At 46.0% G+C, this 18,282-nt stretch overlaps 1 protein-coding gene across 1 annotated transcript in view; it reads right to left on the bottom strand.

Annotated features, from left to right (window-relative positions):
- Window positions 1–18,282, bottom strand: part of LOC147632707 (NAD-dependent protein deacylase SRT2-like) — a 59,876-nt gene that overhangs the window by 32,655 nt on the left and 8,939 nt on the right. The window lies entirely within an intron of this gene.

Raw genomic sequence — 18,282 nt, 5'->3', positions numbered from 1 at the left:
ACCTTCGTCGCCTTATTCGGAACTTTCTTTGGTCAGGGCTTGATGGAAATGCACACACCAAGGCCAGAGTTGCTTGGGAAACCATTATCAGGCCTAAGCAGGAAGGGGGATTGAATATCATTGACCCTGAGGTGCAATGTAAAGATTTGCTCTGTAAGCTTGTTGTTAGGGGCTTTCTTCCAGGCACTGAGCCATGGAAGGACTTTCTCATGCAGCAGATCACGAAGTGTGTCCCTGTTCGCGGAGGTGACTGGACTCTCAGCTCACGCTTTATTTTTTCGATTGCAATTCACCACTCCCCTTCGTCCCCCTTGGTTAGGTCCCTCCTATGGGCCTGGGACTGCCTGAGGAGTCTTTTGGTACACACCCCCCCGCGTTCAGCGGGAGGAAGCTAACCGGCAGCCCATTCCGTGGAATGATTTGATCTTAGATCTGCATGGTAGGCCTCTTCGGGCAGCTATGCATATTCTTTGGGCTGGCTGGGAGACCCTATGCCCCACAGTGCTGGCTTGGAAGAGGCTTCAGAGCCTCACCGAGGTGCAGAGATTGGATTTCATGTAGCATTTGAGAGGCTCTAGCCGGAGGATTGCATAGATTGATGCAGCCATTCTCGACCACTGGATTACTGGATCTTTTTTGGAAGGTCGTCATCATTCTTGGTTTGGGGTTTTTTTTGGGATAGGTGCTCTTCAGGTTATGGGTCTCTCCTTGCCTAGGGAGGATGATGTACCGATCTTTTTTTCTGTACAGGATGGATGGCAGCTGGAGAGATGTGATGTGCAGGACCTTATTGAGGGCCCCTAGATTCGTCCAGTCAGAGTTGTTGGCAGGTTAGGGAAGCACGTCTTTGTTGACCCCCCACCCCCACCCCCGCCCCCACCCCACACCACCCCAGGGATGATCATAGAGAGTGTTAGCCTTTGGTTGTATGGTGGCTGCCCTATCAGACATTTGCATTGGGACCCCAGTGAGTGGGAGTGGAAGGATGCTTGTAACCCTTTGAAAAGCATGCCTTTTTTCAATTATACGGTGCGGAATGCCAGACATCTGACATCTTATCTTGGGACACATTAAGAGTGTCCCTACTCTTAGACCCCATTGGGAGTCTTACGGCATTTCGATTGACATTCAGAGGGTATTTTGGCGGAGTATCTGCCATTCTTATAGGAATGCCACAGATTTCCTCCTTTATCTGGGTTTCCCTTCATGGTGGTCTCGTCACCAATCAGTGGAAGTCTATTACTGGTGCTTGCCCAGCATGCCCTAGATGTGCAGGAGTTTCAGAGTTAGTTTACCATTGTTTATGGGAATGCAGGGAAGCACAGAGGGTTTGGTCTGCGATTGCACACCTCTTTGGTAGGATTAAGAGGGATGCTATCATTTCTTTTGGTTCTATCATTTGGTTGACACAGTTAGGGCCTCAGCTGAGATTCGAGGGGACTGACAGGAGCTTCGCCATTATGGTTAGGCAAGGAGTTGCTCGGCAGTGTTGTCTTCAGGATTTGCCACTTTCACACTTTGTCCCTCCGGCACAGAGGTTAGACAGTTCTAGGGAGATTATTGCTAGCATCTCAGCCTGGAATATCTGGAAGGCTAGATGCACTGAGGCCATTGAGGGTACTCCCGTTCTTGTTTCTCAGTGTCTTTGCAGGATTTGAAGTGATATTATTCACACCATTATGGCTACCTCGGCCAGAATCCAAGGATCTTCGAGGGCTGCGGAGAGGAAGCGTGGCCAATTTATGAGAGAGTGGGACATTGGTATCTTTTTCACATCCTCTCATTCGGGACCCTATTGGCAGCACGGGGTTCCTGATTGGTTGAGATCTCCACCTTGCTTGGTGTGAAATCTCCATTTTGTAAAAAAATTTCATACTTAATAGAAGTCTCCTTTCTGGAAAAAAAAAACTCCAATATAATAGCTTCTTTCGAATGCTCAGAAGACGGGGGGGCGAGTTGCTGCTTAGGGGAGATGTCAATGCCAACCTAGCATCCAAGATAACAAACTGGAGTTTCCCTCGGGAACCAATGAAAAGCCTCAATTGGATGCCAAGTCGGGGCTGGCGATCAGCCAACCCAAAATCCACATGACTTGTGCCAGTTGATTTGTGCTCTGGATGCATGAAAAAAAATCTCAATCGCCTTGGCAAATCTCAGAAGATTCCCCGACAGGTATGCAGCTATGTCGTCGGCGAACTTGGAATCAAGAAGGCTCCTCCTGCACTCGGATGGGGAGACGCCTGGAGTCCAATCTCCTAGGTAGAGAGAAAACTGATCATGGCCTCAGTGATGAACATGAAGAGATAAGGTGCTAGAGGGAACCCTTGCCGGACTGAGTGTGAAAGTGGAAATCTGTCACCTCGAGCACCTTGAAAAAGAACCTTGTTATGAGAAGTAGAGTAGAGTCCTGATACACCTCGGACCCACTCCTCCCGGAAACCCATCCTGCACACATCGTCCCCTCCAGAAAGCCCCAATCCACTCTATCATAGGCTTTCTCAAAATCAAGGAGCACAATCAGATCCTGCTGCCATATCCTAGCCGATGCGGTCACCTCCCAGAAGGTGAAGATGTTGTCTAGAAGACTTCTACCCTGAACTTAAACATTCTATGTACCATGAATCAAGTCGGGGAGAAAGGGCTACAATCTCAGCTGATGGCCTTGGCCATAATTTTGTAGATAGTCCCTAGGAGGGTGATTGGTCTCCACTGCCGTATCTCCAATCTGTCACCACCCTCCTTGGGAATCAAGTGGATCAAACCCTCTGACAACCTCTCCGGCATGGCCACTTTCCATGAGATCCTAATGCTACAGAAATAAAGAGGCTAGAAGACCGTCTCACTAGCCTTCGTGCATCTAGCTCTCCAAATCTGCCATGCTGTAATACTGGCAATAATCTCCCAACTGGTGTCAATCCTCTGTCTAGGGGGTGTACAATCACAGTGAGGAACATCCTGCAATAAACCATGCTGGGCAATACCTCTACGAATGAAAAAAACAGAATCTGTACCACTGCCCTCATAAAAAAGTTGCGGACCCGATTGGGAGAGCCAAGCAACTGCCCCCCAAGTCACATGCATGGCTCGGCCACTCAATTTGCCCATAAGTTGGGCTACAGGATCCCAAATCTGTTGTGCAATGCTGCATCCCCATAGACAATGTTGTACAGACTCAGAATCTGCCGCACATCTAGGACAGGAAGGTGCTACACCGAAAACTGATCTCCACTGATTGGTGGGGAGACCACCATGTAAGAATAACCAAAAGAAATGAGAGATCTGGCTCCTTCTGTATGAGTGCCAAAGTCTATGCCAATATCTGCGCTGTATCACTGGAGAGATATCATAGCTCTCCCAATGAGGCCTGAGAGTAGGGATCCTATGCATCTGTCGAGTGAGGAGAAGCCTGGCATTCCGAACAGTGAAACTGAAAAAAGGAAGGCTTTCCAAAGGATCAAAGGCATCAATCCACTCCCACTCTCCTGGATCCCATTGAAGATATCTGATAGGACTGCTACCATATAGCCACAAACACCAAGAGCCATGAGTCACTATCTGAGGAGAAGGGTCAATGAACCAGTGCTTCCCCGAGCGACCAACAATCCTCACTGGACTAAGCCTAAAATTGGTATAATCTCCTCCATACTACATCTCCTCAATCTCCCACCAGGCATGATAGAATAAATGAGGAAATCTGTATCCTCCTGGCCTGGCAGAGCAATGACTTGCAGAGGTATGCCTATCCTCGAAAAAACTCCCAGCCAACTCGGATGATAGTCTCCGTGAAAGGTCCCAGAAAGCCACTCATGCGGAATAGCTGCATCAATCTGATCAATACGAATGCGAGAGCTCCTAAGATGCTGAGTGGATGTAACTCTCTGATCCTCCGGAAGACCCTTAAAGGTCTTCCAAGCAAGAACTGTGTATGCGCATCTCTCCCATCCTGACCATTGCATATAACGAGATGCACCAAGTGGCCGACCAACCTCATCCCTAATGAACTCGTTCCACATAATAGGTTGTCGGTCAGCCTCGTCCAAAGACCTAGGAAGCCTTTGTCGCAAAAAATATCTCATGCTTCTCCATGCTCTGACAATGGCTGCAATACGAGGGGAAGATGGTGCCCTAATATCAGCCTTTGTGAACAAAAAACGTGTGTTGGACATCCAGTCTCTTCCGACCCTGGGTGTACATCTGGAAATCTGAGACAAGAAAAAATCCTTCCAAGGCTCAGTGCCTGGTAGGAAACCTCTGACCACAAGTTTGCAAAGCAACGCCTGCATTGAACATCCGGATCGATAATATTCAAGCCCCCCTCTCTTTTGGGTTGAATAACTGTGAGCCAAGCTACCCTGGCACGAGTGTTTGAGGTGCCATCCAAGCCCGACCAGAGAAAACTGCGGATCAATCTCCGCAATTGGCCAACGCACGCACGAGAGAAGCACCAACAAGAGGCAATAAACATGGCTGAGGCAATCAAAACCTGATTAGCCACGAAAGCTCTGGAGGCTAAATCTAATCTCTTGGAGCTCCAATGGAGGAGCTTCTTCCGGATACTCATAAGTATCGGAGCAAACTGCTGTGCAGGAGAAATATCAATCCCAACTTGGCATCCCAAATATCTAGCAGTGCATCCTCTGTTGATCCAAGTAAAACCAAGCTCTGCACCCCAATCAACTCTCGATGAATCACTAACCCAAAAACCAACAGATTTGTGCCAATTAATGAGCGCCCCTGTTGCCAAACAGAACTCCTCTAGTGCTACCCGGAAGGAACATAAGCATATATGTGAAGCCTCCAAAAACACGGCTGTGTCATCAACTAACTCAGAGTCAACCAACTCCTCATGACTACGAAGAGGGAACCTCAATCCTGAAATACCAGCAGTGGAGCGGAGAAAGATGCTCATGACCTCTGCAACTATGATATATAATAAAGGGGCTAATGGGCAGCCCTGTCGTACTGAGCGAGAAATCTGAAACCGCTCTCCTCTATCACCGCAAGCAAGAACTCTACTGTGGGCATCACGATACGTGCATGAAACTCCCTTGATCCATCTCTGAGAGAAGCCCATATGACTAAGAGTACCCTCAAGGAAGTCCCAATCCACTCTATCATAAGCCTTCTCAAGAGCAGAATGGCTAAGGGCTAATTGATCGCTTTAGCCCATTTGACGGCCTCCCAAAACGAGAAAATGTTATCAAAGATGCTCCTGCTGTGTAAGAATCCATTCTGGGTATCATGAATAACATCCTACAAAATTGGCTGCAACCTGATGCTTACTGCCTTAGCAAGAATCTTATAGGCAGTCCCAAGTAAGGTGATAGGTCTCCACTGGCCAATCAATGTCTTATCCCCTCTCTTAGGAATAAGATAAATAAGCCCCTCGGTGAGAGAAGAAGGCATAGAACCTGTGTCCCACATCTCCTGCAAAGCCGATGTTATCTCAGCCCCAATCTCATCCCAAAAAGGAGTGAAAAAAACAGGGGAGAGGCCATCCTCCCCTGGACACTTACCATGAGGTAAGGCATGAAGAGCATAACTGAACTCCTGCATAGAAAAAGGGGCATCCAGAGCGGCACACATCTCCTCGGTGATCAAATGTGGCAATGCATTCCAAACCTTCCTCTGTGCCCTGTGTCTCAGATCAGAATGCGGCTTAGCACTAACAAGCTGGCAATAGAAATCGGTGGCAATCTGTCTAACCATAAGAGGATCTGAGTGAAGAGTGCCATGTGAATCCTGCACCTGCCTAACACTATCTTTGGCATGAGATGGGCCGTGAGAAGCAAAGAAATGTTTCTTACATCTGCCACCCATCTGTGTCCAAAAGGATTCCTGGGCATGGAAACGGTATTCCGCGCGCTGCTCAAGAGAGTGATGAAGTTCTTCTCTAATAGTACATAAAGAATCTGCAACCCATTGAGCATGAGGATGTTTCTCGTGCTCTTTCTACAAGGCAGCCAATCTACGTCTAATAGCCCTTTCTAAGTCCAAGGCCTCTTGCCTCTTAGACAGGGCACATGTGTGATAAAAGTCACTAATATCACAGAGAGCACAGGCCAGGCTTCGAGAGGCCTGTAAGAAGTCATGAGATCTCCAAATATCAAGCATACGACGCGATAGTTCTGCATCTGAAAACAAATGATCAAGGATGCGTACATGGGGTGATGATCCATGGCGATTCGGATCTCTTAAACATAAAACCACTGGGCAATGATCCGATTTGGAGGTGCCTGTAGCAATCAAAGTATGTCCACCTCTGTCAAGCACCCAATCATCCACATAAAATCTGTCTAACCGTGCATAGATACATCCTACATCTCTTCTCCTCTTAGACCATGAATAAAGAAGAGTGGATGGACTCCTCAAAATGTCATCCTCATGCCAATAATCTCTACCATGAATGGAGAGTATAAACCTCTCCCAAGACGCTCTTTCAAGAGGATGCACCAAGCCCTCATGTCCACCTCTTTTATTCGTTGGCATCTCAACCATGTTAAAATCCCCACCAATAAGCCAATGGTCGGCAAGAGGCATCGATGTAGTGAGAGATTTCCAAAAGGGAATCCTCTCACCTCTATGGTTAGGAGCATAGAGGTTGAGAATACCAATGCGTGTAGTACCCTGCATAAGAAGGATCCATTGCGCTCTCACAGGCAAAATGACACCATGTCCAATGATGCAAGGCAGATCAAAGCTGAAACAGAGATACAAACACCACCCTTGGTACCAACAACCAGTGACCAAAAGGTGTGTCCCGAGAGAAGCTTGCCTGATCTCCCACACTGACTAGCATCCAGTTTATGCTCTTGCAAGAGCAATATATCCATAGGTCCACCTGTGACTGCACAATGAAGCTGGGTTTTTACAATTTGTTTCCGTCGACGCGGAAAAAAACCCCCAAGACCCTGAATGTTCCAAGAGACAATCCTCATAAAGACTCAGAGTAGGAACGACCAGATCTCGTGGTCGACAAAGGACCCCCTTTAGAGGCGGAAGTACGTCTCGCATAGCTTGGGCCTTGAATTTGGATTACACTTGAAGTGGTTAGAGCTGGATTAGTCACTGTTAATCACTGTTTACAGGTTTACATCAAAACAGAGAGCTATCTTTGATACTTGGTGACCTCGGATGATGTTTATATGCGACATGGAGCATGTATGGATGTAAAGGCAGGTGGTATACACTCGATTGAATCATTTCCCAGTGATTTGGCACATTAATGAGCTCGGTATTGTGTGGGATTGCAAGCTATAGTGGACTGTTTGTACCGGATAGTGGATCTATGTGAACAAATGGATGTAAATCATCAAGATTGAGCTCAAGTGAGTACATTGGAGTGTTTCGGAAAGTGGAGGACTCTTTGGGATGTGTTTCTCAGATTTTGTGAGCGGTGCTAAGTTATTTTCAGCTTATGCAAACAATGGTTTTGAGTCCTGGATTTTGTCGCCATAAAAGTTGTAGAATGTGCAGACAACATTGGTGACGAAGTACATGATTGTATGTGTGTTTGAGTTGATTGTTTGCAATACTCAGAGAAATTGTGCATAGCAAATTGAGTGACAATCCAGACAAGATTGTTGGGAACAAGCTTGATAGACACAACTTCCGGATTTGGAAGTACCGCATGACAAACTTTCTTAAAGGCAAAGCGCTTTGGCATTTGGTGACAAGTGAGGAGACAGAGCCAAGGGTTCCCCCAATGAATACAACACCCACCCAACTTACTACACATAGGAATTGGATAGAGAGGGCTTTCTAAGTGCTACATTATTTCTCAATTTGTGTGACAAATGCCATGTTATGCCATATTCAAGACACATAATCCCAGGGATGCATGGGATACATTGGTGAAGCTATATGATACAACTACACAACCAAAGAAGATGCAATTGAAGTAAAAGATACATGGTGTGACTCGAAAAAACAAGAGCATAAATGCTTATGTTCAGGAGATTAAAGAATGTGCTGATGCACTTGCATCTATTGGTGCCCCCATGGAAGATGATGATTTGGTTACCATTAAGTGAATGGTTTGGGCAAGGATTACAAAGCATTTGAAACATCTATCAGGGTTAGAGGTGGAGACTCCCTAGATTTTGATGACTAGATTTCTTTGCTTATTGTGGAGGAGATGAAACTTGGTTTTGGTGCTTCATCTAGTACTAGTGGACATGCAAGGGACCAAGCATTCTACACTCATAGAGGTGCTAGAGACAGGGGGAGATCTAGTTCGAGAGGACGTACAGGTGGACGTGGTTGGCATGATAGGTCATCACAACAACACCAGAATTCACATCCATCATTTGGTGCATGTGGTGGTAGAGGTTTTTACTCTCATGCTGGAGGGAGGTTTGGATCTCATGGTAGAGGTCGTTGGCAACCACAACACCAAATTATGCATGGCATTGAGTGTCATTATTGTGGCAAACTTAGACATATGGCTAGAGATTGCTACAAAAAGCAAAATGATGTTCGTGGTGGTAGAGTACAACATGGAAATTATGCATCATCTAGCAATGAAGAACATACAGATCATTTGTTTGCCATGAAGCATGTGAGGGTACTATGACATCTCGCAAAGAGAGTGATGACATATGGCACATGGATTCAAGTGCATCAAACCACATGACATGTCATGGAGAGTGGTTTGATAACATGATGCCAACACAAAATCAGGGTTATGTTACTATAGGTGATGATACTCAACATCCTATTACACATGTTGGTAGTGTGCCATTGAGGATGCATGATGAAAGGGTGAAAACTATGTTTGAGGTGTTGTATGTGCCATCTATTACAAAGAGTTTGGCATCGATTGGACAAATGGTTGAACAAGGACTGCAAGTGAGAGTTAATGAACATGGTTGTTTTGTTGAGGACTTTAAGCATGGCAGCAAATTGATTGCTAAAGGTCAAAAGGAAGGAAGATTGTTCAAGCTAGATACAAGCATTCCAGAATTAAAGTTAGCCATGTTTTCTCATAGTCGTGGGATAGTACCAGACATTGATATTTGACACAAAAGGATTGGTCATGTAAACATTCAAAAGCTGAAATCTATGCAAATAAAAGGCATTGTTGGTGGTCTACCTAGATTCAAATATAATGAGAGTACACATGTTTGTGATGCATGCCAATTTGGGAAACAAGTAAGGTTGCCATTTCCTAGGGATAGTCAAATGAGTAGAAGAACTTGAGGTTATGCATAGTGATATATGGAGTCCCATGCAAGCCCAATCAATAAATGGAAGCAGGTATCACATCACATTTATTGATGATTTCAGCACGATTTTTCTGAAAGAGAAGAGTGAAGCCTTCTGCAAGTTCAAAGAATTTAAAGCACTTGTGGAAAAGCAATATAGTCATTGGATTAAATGTTTGAGGATAGATGGTGGTGGTAATTACATCTCACATGCATTTGATGCATTGTTGAGAGACCATGGTATTAGAAGACAAATTACATGTAGGTATACTCCTCAACAAAATGGAGTTGTTGAGAGAAAGAATCGTGTGATAGTTGAAGTGGCAAGAGCATTGATGAATGAGAAGAGTATGCCTTTGTATTTTTAGGTAGAATCATGTGCCACAGCTGTGTATATTTTGAATAAGACACCTACAACTGCTATACATGAAAGTACTTCTGAGACATTGTAGCTGAGGCTATTGTCACGATTGTGACGTATGTACGTATCAGATCCTCTCTTCATTGCTAATTCATGTTGCAGATGCAAAGAGTAACCAGCCAAGGGAACCCCTACCCTCGACTGGTTGCGACTCTTCGCCAAAGGATGTACCTCTTCATCGAATAGCCACATCCCTTCGATGAATGGTTGTATCCCTTGATGAATGGTTGTGCCTCTACATCGAATAGACACATCCCTTAGCCTAAAGTTGTATCCTTTCGTCTATGGTCATGTCCTTTCATCTAAGGACATGTCTCTTCAAATGTGTCTCTTCATCTCCTATATAAGAGACCTATTGTACTCAGTTTAATCAATTCAAGTCAATTCAATCTTCTCTCAAGTGTTCTCCTGAAGGTTCTTGTTCTCTAAGTTAAGTACTTAAGTAGTAATTAGTACACAATATGAGGGATTAACAACATAATCCTCACAGTGGTATCAGAGCAAATTTTTTTCCTACCCGTGGGTTGTGAAGCCCTCACCCTCTCCGCGGTACTCCCTCGTCCACCCCTCTTCTCGGTGTTGTATGGAAGCAGCGGAGCGATGGTGGACTTGGAGTAAAGCTTTGCCCATGGTGATGTAAAATATTTTTTATTTCTCCCCCATGGATTATGCGGGCCATTTAGCCTCTTCACTCAACGTTCTCCCCCCTCGACAACCCACAAATGTGTTGGAGCGATGGCGGACTTGGCATAAAACCTCCCTCTCACGGTGGTGGTAGTCGTTCGCTACATGGCAGGAACTCCCCCCTCTCTGCTGAAAATGGAGCACCCCCCCCCCCTCGCTTCTTGCGCTGCAGGCCGTGAGCCCCTCGCTTGCTTCGTGCAGCTGCCGGCCCTGAGCCCCTCGCCGCCGAATAGCAACCGCCATCTACCTCTTCGCTTATTTGCTGGCGGCGCCTTTTCGAAGCGGCGCACCTTTTGTTTCCTCCGGGCGGCTACGCGATCCAGGCTTGTCACCTTTACACCATTAAACAAAAAAAAAAAATTAATACATAACATTGACACGTGGGTCTTCAAAAAAAAAAAAAAACGGGCGTGCGCTAGTGTGAACCAACACCCCTGTCCGTTGGCGATTCGGCTACAACCACCTTCCCCCGGCTGTCAGGATGCCGCCATCTTCACGTTCGCCCCCCTCTCCCCGGCGATTCGGCGACCATCTTCCTCCCGGCGGTCAGTGGGTTCTCCCGGCTCTGCCCACGCCACACCGTCTGTGCGCCCTCGCCATCTACGTGCATGCTTCATGGACAACTTTCCAGAGGAGCCCGACATGCACATCTCCTACCTAAGTTACATCGACGAGATCCCCGAGGCTCTTCTTCCCGACACAGCCCTCCTCGTGCCCCCACTCCGAAACCGGTGCCACTTTCCGTCGATGCTGGGTGGATCCCAAGTCTCTTGGGCTCTCCTATCCCAGTAGCCCCGACCTCACAGGTGTACCGCATACATGTCAACAGCCCGCATGTAACTGAACCCGACACTTGGGCGATCTGAACTATTTTCCTCACTTGCGAGCCACTGCACCTTACTTATTTTGAGTACTTTCTGTCACGGTACCCTCAGTTGGCACACTTTCTTCCAGAGTGCAGTGTGGATGGCCTCCGCAATATCTCCTCCACACGCCCTCCTGTGACATTCTACTGCGAGATCTTCGTCCCCGATTATACTCCATTATCTCCGGTGACCAGCTCTTTGGCAGAACCAAACGAAGCAGTGGAAGCAAACGAAGTAACCTATCCCGAGGAAGTAGAGGACCCCGACTTCAAGTACGAGGATCCCGTTACTGCCTCTCCAATAGCTGTTCCTTCCATCCTACATTTCGGGTGGACCTTTCTTGCTTCACCTCAGTACTCTCTCTAAGTTCTTCTGATGTCGATTTCGCACGACAACGTGCCACCCACCGATCCTCAGATGGAGGCCTTGCAGATGACCACTCTTCAACAATAGATGGAGGACTTGCAATGGGTCCTTTTCGACAGTATGGCATCAATGCGATCACAAATGGAAGACATGCAACAACGGCACCAACATCACCGCGAAGGATCCAGGAAGTCACAGCGAGCGCGTCGTTCGCGTTCTCCAACATCATCATCATCATCCTCGGTGGGCCAACAGGACGATCCTGCAACTCCTCCCGATCCGACCGCCGAGGTAGACAATGTTGAACTCAAACTTTTGTATAAATTAATGACCATAGCACAGACAAGAAAGATGGATATCAAGTTACCTGAGCCCTACAATGGCCGCCGCGATAAGCGGTTAGTCGATCACTGGCTCTACAAGATGGAGGTTTATTTCTCAAATACCGAATTGCCCAAAAATAAAAAGGTGGCATTGGCCAGTACCCTCTTGAAAGATACCGCCTTTCTTTGGTGGCAACGCAGGATTTCAGATGGCAAGTCTATTCCGACGTGGGATAAATTCCAGCGTGCTCTTCGCAAGGCTTTTGAGCCTGCAAATGCGAACTTTCATGCCAGGTCTTCTCTCCGCCGCCTGAGTCAAACTAGCTCCGTGGCCGCGTACATCTCAGAGTTTCAAAAACTGGCTCTCGAGATAGAGACACTCAACCCCTTTGACCAGCTTCACAACTTCATTGACGGGCTTGAACCCACGATCCAATACGAAGTTCATAAGTACAATCCTGCCACCCTGGATGAAGCAATCTCGTATGTCGAGCGCATTAGTCATTACAGGCGTCCTCCCAGGAACTTTTCCTCCGGCGCCCGTTCTTACCAGCGGAATCGACCCAATAGGACTAGCCGACCCCAGCGTACCAATCCTGGACAACCCAACTCTTGACGACCATATTCTGGACAACAATCCTTCCGGTCGCACTTCTCCGGGCAAGTTCCCGCGTCAAACGCAGGATCCTCTCAGACCGAATCCTCTGGCAGCAGAAACCGAGATCGGTCCCGACAGGACCATCGCAGCAATGATCAGCGCAACTTCAAGCGAGAAACCTCTTCAGGACAGCAAACCTCTTCATCGACTACCACTTCATCCCAACCTAGTCGTCCAGGCCTCTGTACAATTTGTTCTAGCGATCACCGGTGGTATGAATGTCCTCAGCGCCCTAAACCCTCCAACACTCGGCGCAATTCTCAGGTGGACAGTTGCCACCATGCCGATCATGACCCGCCTCCTGTGAAAGACAAAAACAAACAAATAGCTTGTTCTGTTCGCGTTTCTGAAGTTGTCAGTACCCTGATGCTTAATGGCCAGAGTATCAACCCTGTTCCGGTGAATCTTTCCAAGCAGGTCCTTAGTCTTCTCGGTTTCATTGGCGACCATCCCATCAATGTGCTGGTGGACAGTGGCTGTTCCACTAATTTTGTGGGCACTTCTTTGGTTCACAAGCTTCGCCTACAGACCCGACATTTTGTGGATGCTTTTCAAGTAGAGCTTGCTGATGGTTCCTTCCTTAATTGTAACAAAAAGGTGCAACAGCTTCAGTTCCAGATTCAAGATTACCAAGATCACCTTAATTTTTCAGTGATGCCGTTGTCACATTATGACATGATACTGGGACAATCTTGGCTGTATCAATATGATCCAGTGATCAGCTTTCGTTCTCATTCAATGCACTTATACCATGATGGTCGAGAGCTGGAACTTCGTGGCCTTTTCAATGCCAAACCCATCACTGTTGTTTCTGCCCTGCAAGTCAAACGCCTCGTCCGCAAACGTGACTGTACAACATCCTTGGTCATGTTACGGGAGATTGAAGCAGAAACTAGTGAGCAATCTCAAGCCTCGTAATCAACAACTGCTTACTTGGAGCAACCCTTCTTCAGGCCTTTTCAGGATCTGTTTCCGAATGATCTTCCGACGACATTACCTCCTCGTCATCCTGTGGATCACCCGATTGATCTTATCCCAGGTCAACCTCCTCCAACCCGAGCTCCATACCGTGTTTCTTACTCTGAATCTCAGGAGATACACAAGCAATTACAGGAGTTGCTGGACAAAGGTCACATCCGTCCCAACAAAAGTCCCTTCGGAGCCCCGGTTTTGCTTGTCAAAAAGAAGGATGGATCAATGCGGCTTTGCATTGATTACCGTGCTCTCAACAAGCTGACAATCAAGAACAAATTCCCTTTGCCTCGCATCGATGAGTTGTTCGACCAACTGCTTGGTGCAAAGGTGTTTTCCAAGATTGATTTGAAGTCCGTCTATCATCAAATTCGTATCCGTAATGGTGATGAATACAAGACAGCCTTTCGGACAAAATATGGACATTATGAATTCTTGGTCATACCTTTTGGGTTAACCAATGCCCCGGCCACTTTCATGACCCTAATGAATGAAATTTTTGGGCCGTACTTGGACAAGTTTGTGATCGTTTATCTCGATGATATTTTGGTTTTTAGCCGATCTATGGTCGATCACAAAGAGTATTTACAGATTGTCTTTGAAGTACTACGCACCAATATGCTGTACATCAACAAGAAGAAGAGCGAATTTTTCAAGAACCATGTGGAATATCTTGGTCACATCATTTCTGCTAATGGGATTGCAGTAGATCCTAAGAAGATTCAGGCAATTGTGGATTGGCCTTTGTCTCTCACCATTTCAGATATTCGATCTTTCTTGGGACTTGCTAACTTTTATCACAGCAAGGTGCATAGGTTTTCAGAGATTGCTGCCCCTTTGACAAAATTGACAAAGATGGACAAACTTCAGTGGTCTTCTGAAGCTGAACAATCCTTCAAGGATCTCAAGCATGCCTTGACGACAACCCCGATCATGGCCATTGCAGATCCCACCCAGCCCTTTGATGTAATGACAGATGCCTCAGATCGTGCTTCTGGTGGAGTTTTGATGCAGAATGATCGTGTCATTGCTTTTGACAACGCAGGAAATTTTCAGCCATTCAAAGCAGGTATCCTGTGTATGATAAGGAGTTTTTGGCAATCGTGCATGCTTATCGGACTTGGAGACATTATCTTCTTGGAGCAGATTCAGTTGTACGTACAGATCATCAATCTCTGACGTACATTTTCACTCAACCTGTTATGAACTCTCGACAAGGCCGATGGATTGAATTCTTGGCTAATTTCCACATGATCCAGTATGTTGCTGGTCTTCAGAATGTGGTTGCAGATGCTTTGAGCCGCATGCCTCGAGCCACTAATTTTGCCATCACAGATGTACAAATGGAAATCCCAGCTTGTTTCAAAAATGAGTATTTGACTGATAGAGATTTTGGAGATGCGTTCCGTGCTCTCAAATCTTCTAATCCCAGTCCTGCAGAAATGAACATGTTTGCAACCTACACCATCATAGATGAGTTGCTGTTCTTTTCTGATCGCATTTGTGTGCCTCATAATACTTCATTGCGGAAGATTCTCATTCAAGAGCATCATGAGGTTCCTTATGCTGCTCATCCTGGTATCAACAAGACATATCGGCTTTTGTCTACTACATACTTCTGGCCACAGATGTAGCAAGATGTTATCAAATTTGTCAAAGCTTGTCATTCATGTCAGATAATGAAAGCATCTCGACAACTTTCTCAAGGGTTACTTCAACCGTTGCCACTTCCCAATGAGAGATGGAAAAGTATCAGTATGGATTTTATTACCACTTTGCCTCGTTCATCCAAAGGCAATGCTCAAATTCTTGTGGTGGTTGATCGATTTTCCAAAATGGCGCATTTCATTCCTTGCAAGAAAGCTGCTTCAGCCCCAGATGTGGCGTCATTGTTCGTGCAACATGTCTTCAAATTGCATGGTTTGTCGAAGACCATCATCTCTGACAGAGATCCAAAGTTCATTGGACATTTTTGGACGTCTTTGTTCAAATCTCTTGGCACAAATTTGTTGTTCAGTTCAGCCTATCATCCTCAAACAGATGGACAGACTGAAAGAGTCAATCAGATTTTGGAAGTAATGATTCGACATTACATTCAATCCCGTTTGGCATCATGGGAAGATTATTTGCCACTCGTGGAATTTGCTTATAATAATTCCCATCATTCAGCAATTGGATTAACTCCATTTCAAGCACTATATGGGAATACTCCTCTTGTGCCTACAAACTTTGTTTTAAAACACAAAGTGGCGTTGGCAGATCAGTTGGTTCTGGAGATGCAAGATGTGCTTGTGCAAGCTCAAGATAAATTGGTCCATGTGCAACAAAAATATCAAAAACAAGCCAACAAGCATCGTTGACATGCAGATTTTCAAGAAGGAGATTTGGTCTTGTTATATGTGGCACCTCACCGCTACAAAACAATGATGTCAATTTTTCCAAAGTTGCGACCTCGCTTCTATGGGCCTTTCAAAATTATTAAGAAAAATTCAATTGTCAGTTACAAGTTGGAACTTCCACCTTCATGGGGGAAGATTCATCCAACTTTTCACATTTCTTGGCTCAAACAGTATGTTCAAGGAGATTCGCCTGTTCCAGACTTATCTTCATATGTACCAGAAATTGAAGATGACCATATTATCCTTGTTCCAGAAGTAATTCTTGACGTGCGACAGAAGGAAACAAGAAGAAAGTTGACTACAGAATTTCTTGTGAAGTGGATGGATTTGGACGAGTCTGATTCCACTTGGCAAACAGATGAAGAAATGCAGCAGTACCCTAATCTTCTTCAGGAGTTCTTTGACAAACGGATGTCTATCATTTGACACATGGGTTTTATTTTAAATGGGAGGGAATGTCACGATTGTGACGTATGTATGTATCAGATCCTCTCTTCATTGCTGATTCCTCTTGCAGATGCAAAGAGTAACCAGCCAAGGGAACCCCTACCCTCGACTGGTTGCGACTCTTCGCCAAAGGATGTACCTCTTCATCGAATAGCCACATCCCTTCGACGAATGGTTGTATCCCTTGATGAATGGTTGTGCCTCTACATCGAATAGACACATCCCTTAGCCTAAAGTTGTATCCTTTCGTCTATGGACATGTCCTTTCATCTAAGGACATGTCCTTTCATCTAAGGACATGCCTCTTCAAATGTGTCTCTTCATCTCCTATATAAGAGACCTATTGTACTCAGTTTAATCAATTCAAGTCAATTCAATCTTCTCTCAAGTGTTCTCCTAAAGGTTCTTGTTCTCTAAGTTAAGTACTTAAGTAGTAATTAGTACACAATATGAGGGATTAACAACATAATCCTCACAGCTATGAGCAGGTTTCTTCGGGCTGCTCCTGGTGTTGTGGGTCTCAGGCTGCAGTTATGTACGGAGGAAGAGTTTTTGGACTCTGAGTTAGCAGATGATACGGCGTTGTTCCTTGAGGCTTCAAATGCTTGTTTATGTGCTTTCCGGACAGCTTTGGAGGCCTTTAGTTTGGCAGCAGGAGCTACTATCAATTGGCATAAGTCAGTTGGTTTTTGGATCAGTGATTCTCCTCTTGCAGATTGGGGTACAGATGTTGGTTTTAGTTGGATTGAGAGAGGATGCTATGCTAGGTACCTTGGTTGTCAGGTAGGCGTTGACATCTCCCCTCCACAACAGTTTGCTCTTGTGCTCTTAAGCATTAAAAGCAAACTTCATCACTGGAGTAGGAGGAAGCTCAACTTGGCCTCTAGAGCTTTGGTGGATAACCAAGTGTTGCTAGCCACGACTTGGTTTATTGCTTCGTGCTGGATTTTTCATAAGGGCTGCATTGGACAGCTTCGCCGCCTTATTCAAAACTTTCTTTGGTCAGGGCTTGATGGAAATGCACACACCAGGGCTAGAGTTGCTTGGGAAACCATTATCAGGCCCAAGCAGGAAGGGGGATTGAATATCATTGACCCTGAGGTGCAATGTAAGGCTTTGCTATGTAAGCTGGTTGTTAGGGGCTTTCTTCCAGGCTCTGAGCCGTGGAAGGACTTTCTCATGCAGCAAATCATGAAGTGTGTCCCTGTTCGCGGAGGTGACTGGACTCTCAGCTCACGCTTTATTTTTTCGGATGCAGTTCACCGCTCCCCTTCATCCCTCCTGGTTAGGTCCCTCCTACGGGCCTAGGACTGCATGAGGAGTTTTTTGGTACACATCTCCCCGCGTTCAGCAAAGGAAGTTAACCGGCAGCCCATTCTGTGGAATGATTTGATCTTAGATGTGCATGGTAGGCCTCTTGGGGTAGCTATGCATATTCTTTGGGCTGGCTGGGAGACGCTTTGCCCCACAGTGTTGGCTTCGAAGAGGTTTCAGAGCCTCACCGAGGTACAAAGATTGGATCTCACGCAGCATTTGAGAGGCTCTGGTCAGAGGATTGCACAAATTGACGCACCCATTCCCAACCACTGGATTACTAGATCTTTCTTCTTAGCAGACCGTCATCATTCTTGGTTTGGGGTTTTTTCTGGGACAGGTGTTCCTCTTCAGGTTATGGGTCTCCCCTTGCCTAGGGAGGATGATGTACCAGTCTTCTTTTCTGTACAGGATGGATGGCAGTTGGAGAGATGTGATGTACAGGACCTTATTGAGGGCCCGCAGATTCGTCCAGTCAGAATTGTTGGCAGGTTAGGAAAGCACGTTTTTGTTGACCCCCCCGGGATGATCACACAGAGTGTTAGCCTTTGGTTGTATGGTGGCTGCCCTATCAGACATTTGCATTGGGACCTCGGTGAGTGGGTGTGGAAGGATGCTTGTAACCC

Source organism: Cibotium barometz, chromosome 13, assembly GCF_041138505.1.
Source record: "Cibotium barometz isolate CiBa-2024 chromosome 13, ASM4113850v1, whole genome shotgun sequence".
Taxonomy (NCBI): domain Eukaryota; kingdom Viridiplantae; phylum Streptophyta; class Polypodiopsida; order Cyatheales; family Cibotiaceae; genus Cibotium; species Cibotium barometz.
Note: the sequence above shows the minus strand (reverse complement) of the source record. Positions and strands in the feature narration are given on the sequence as shown.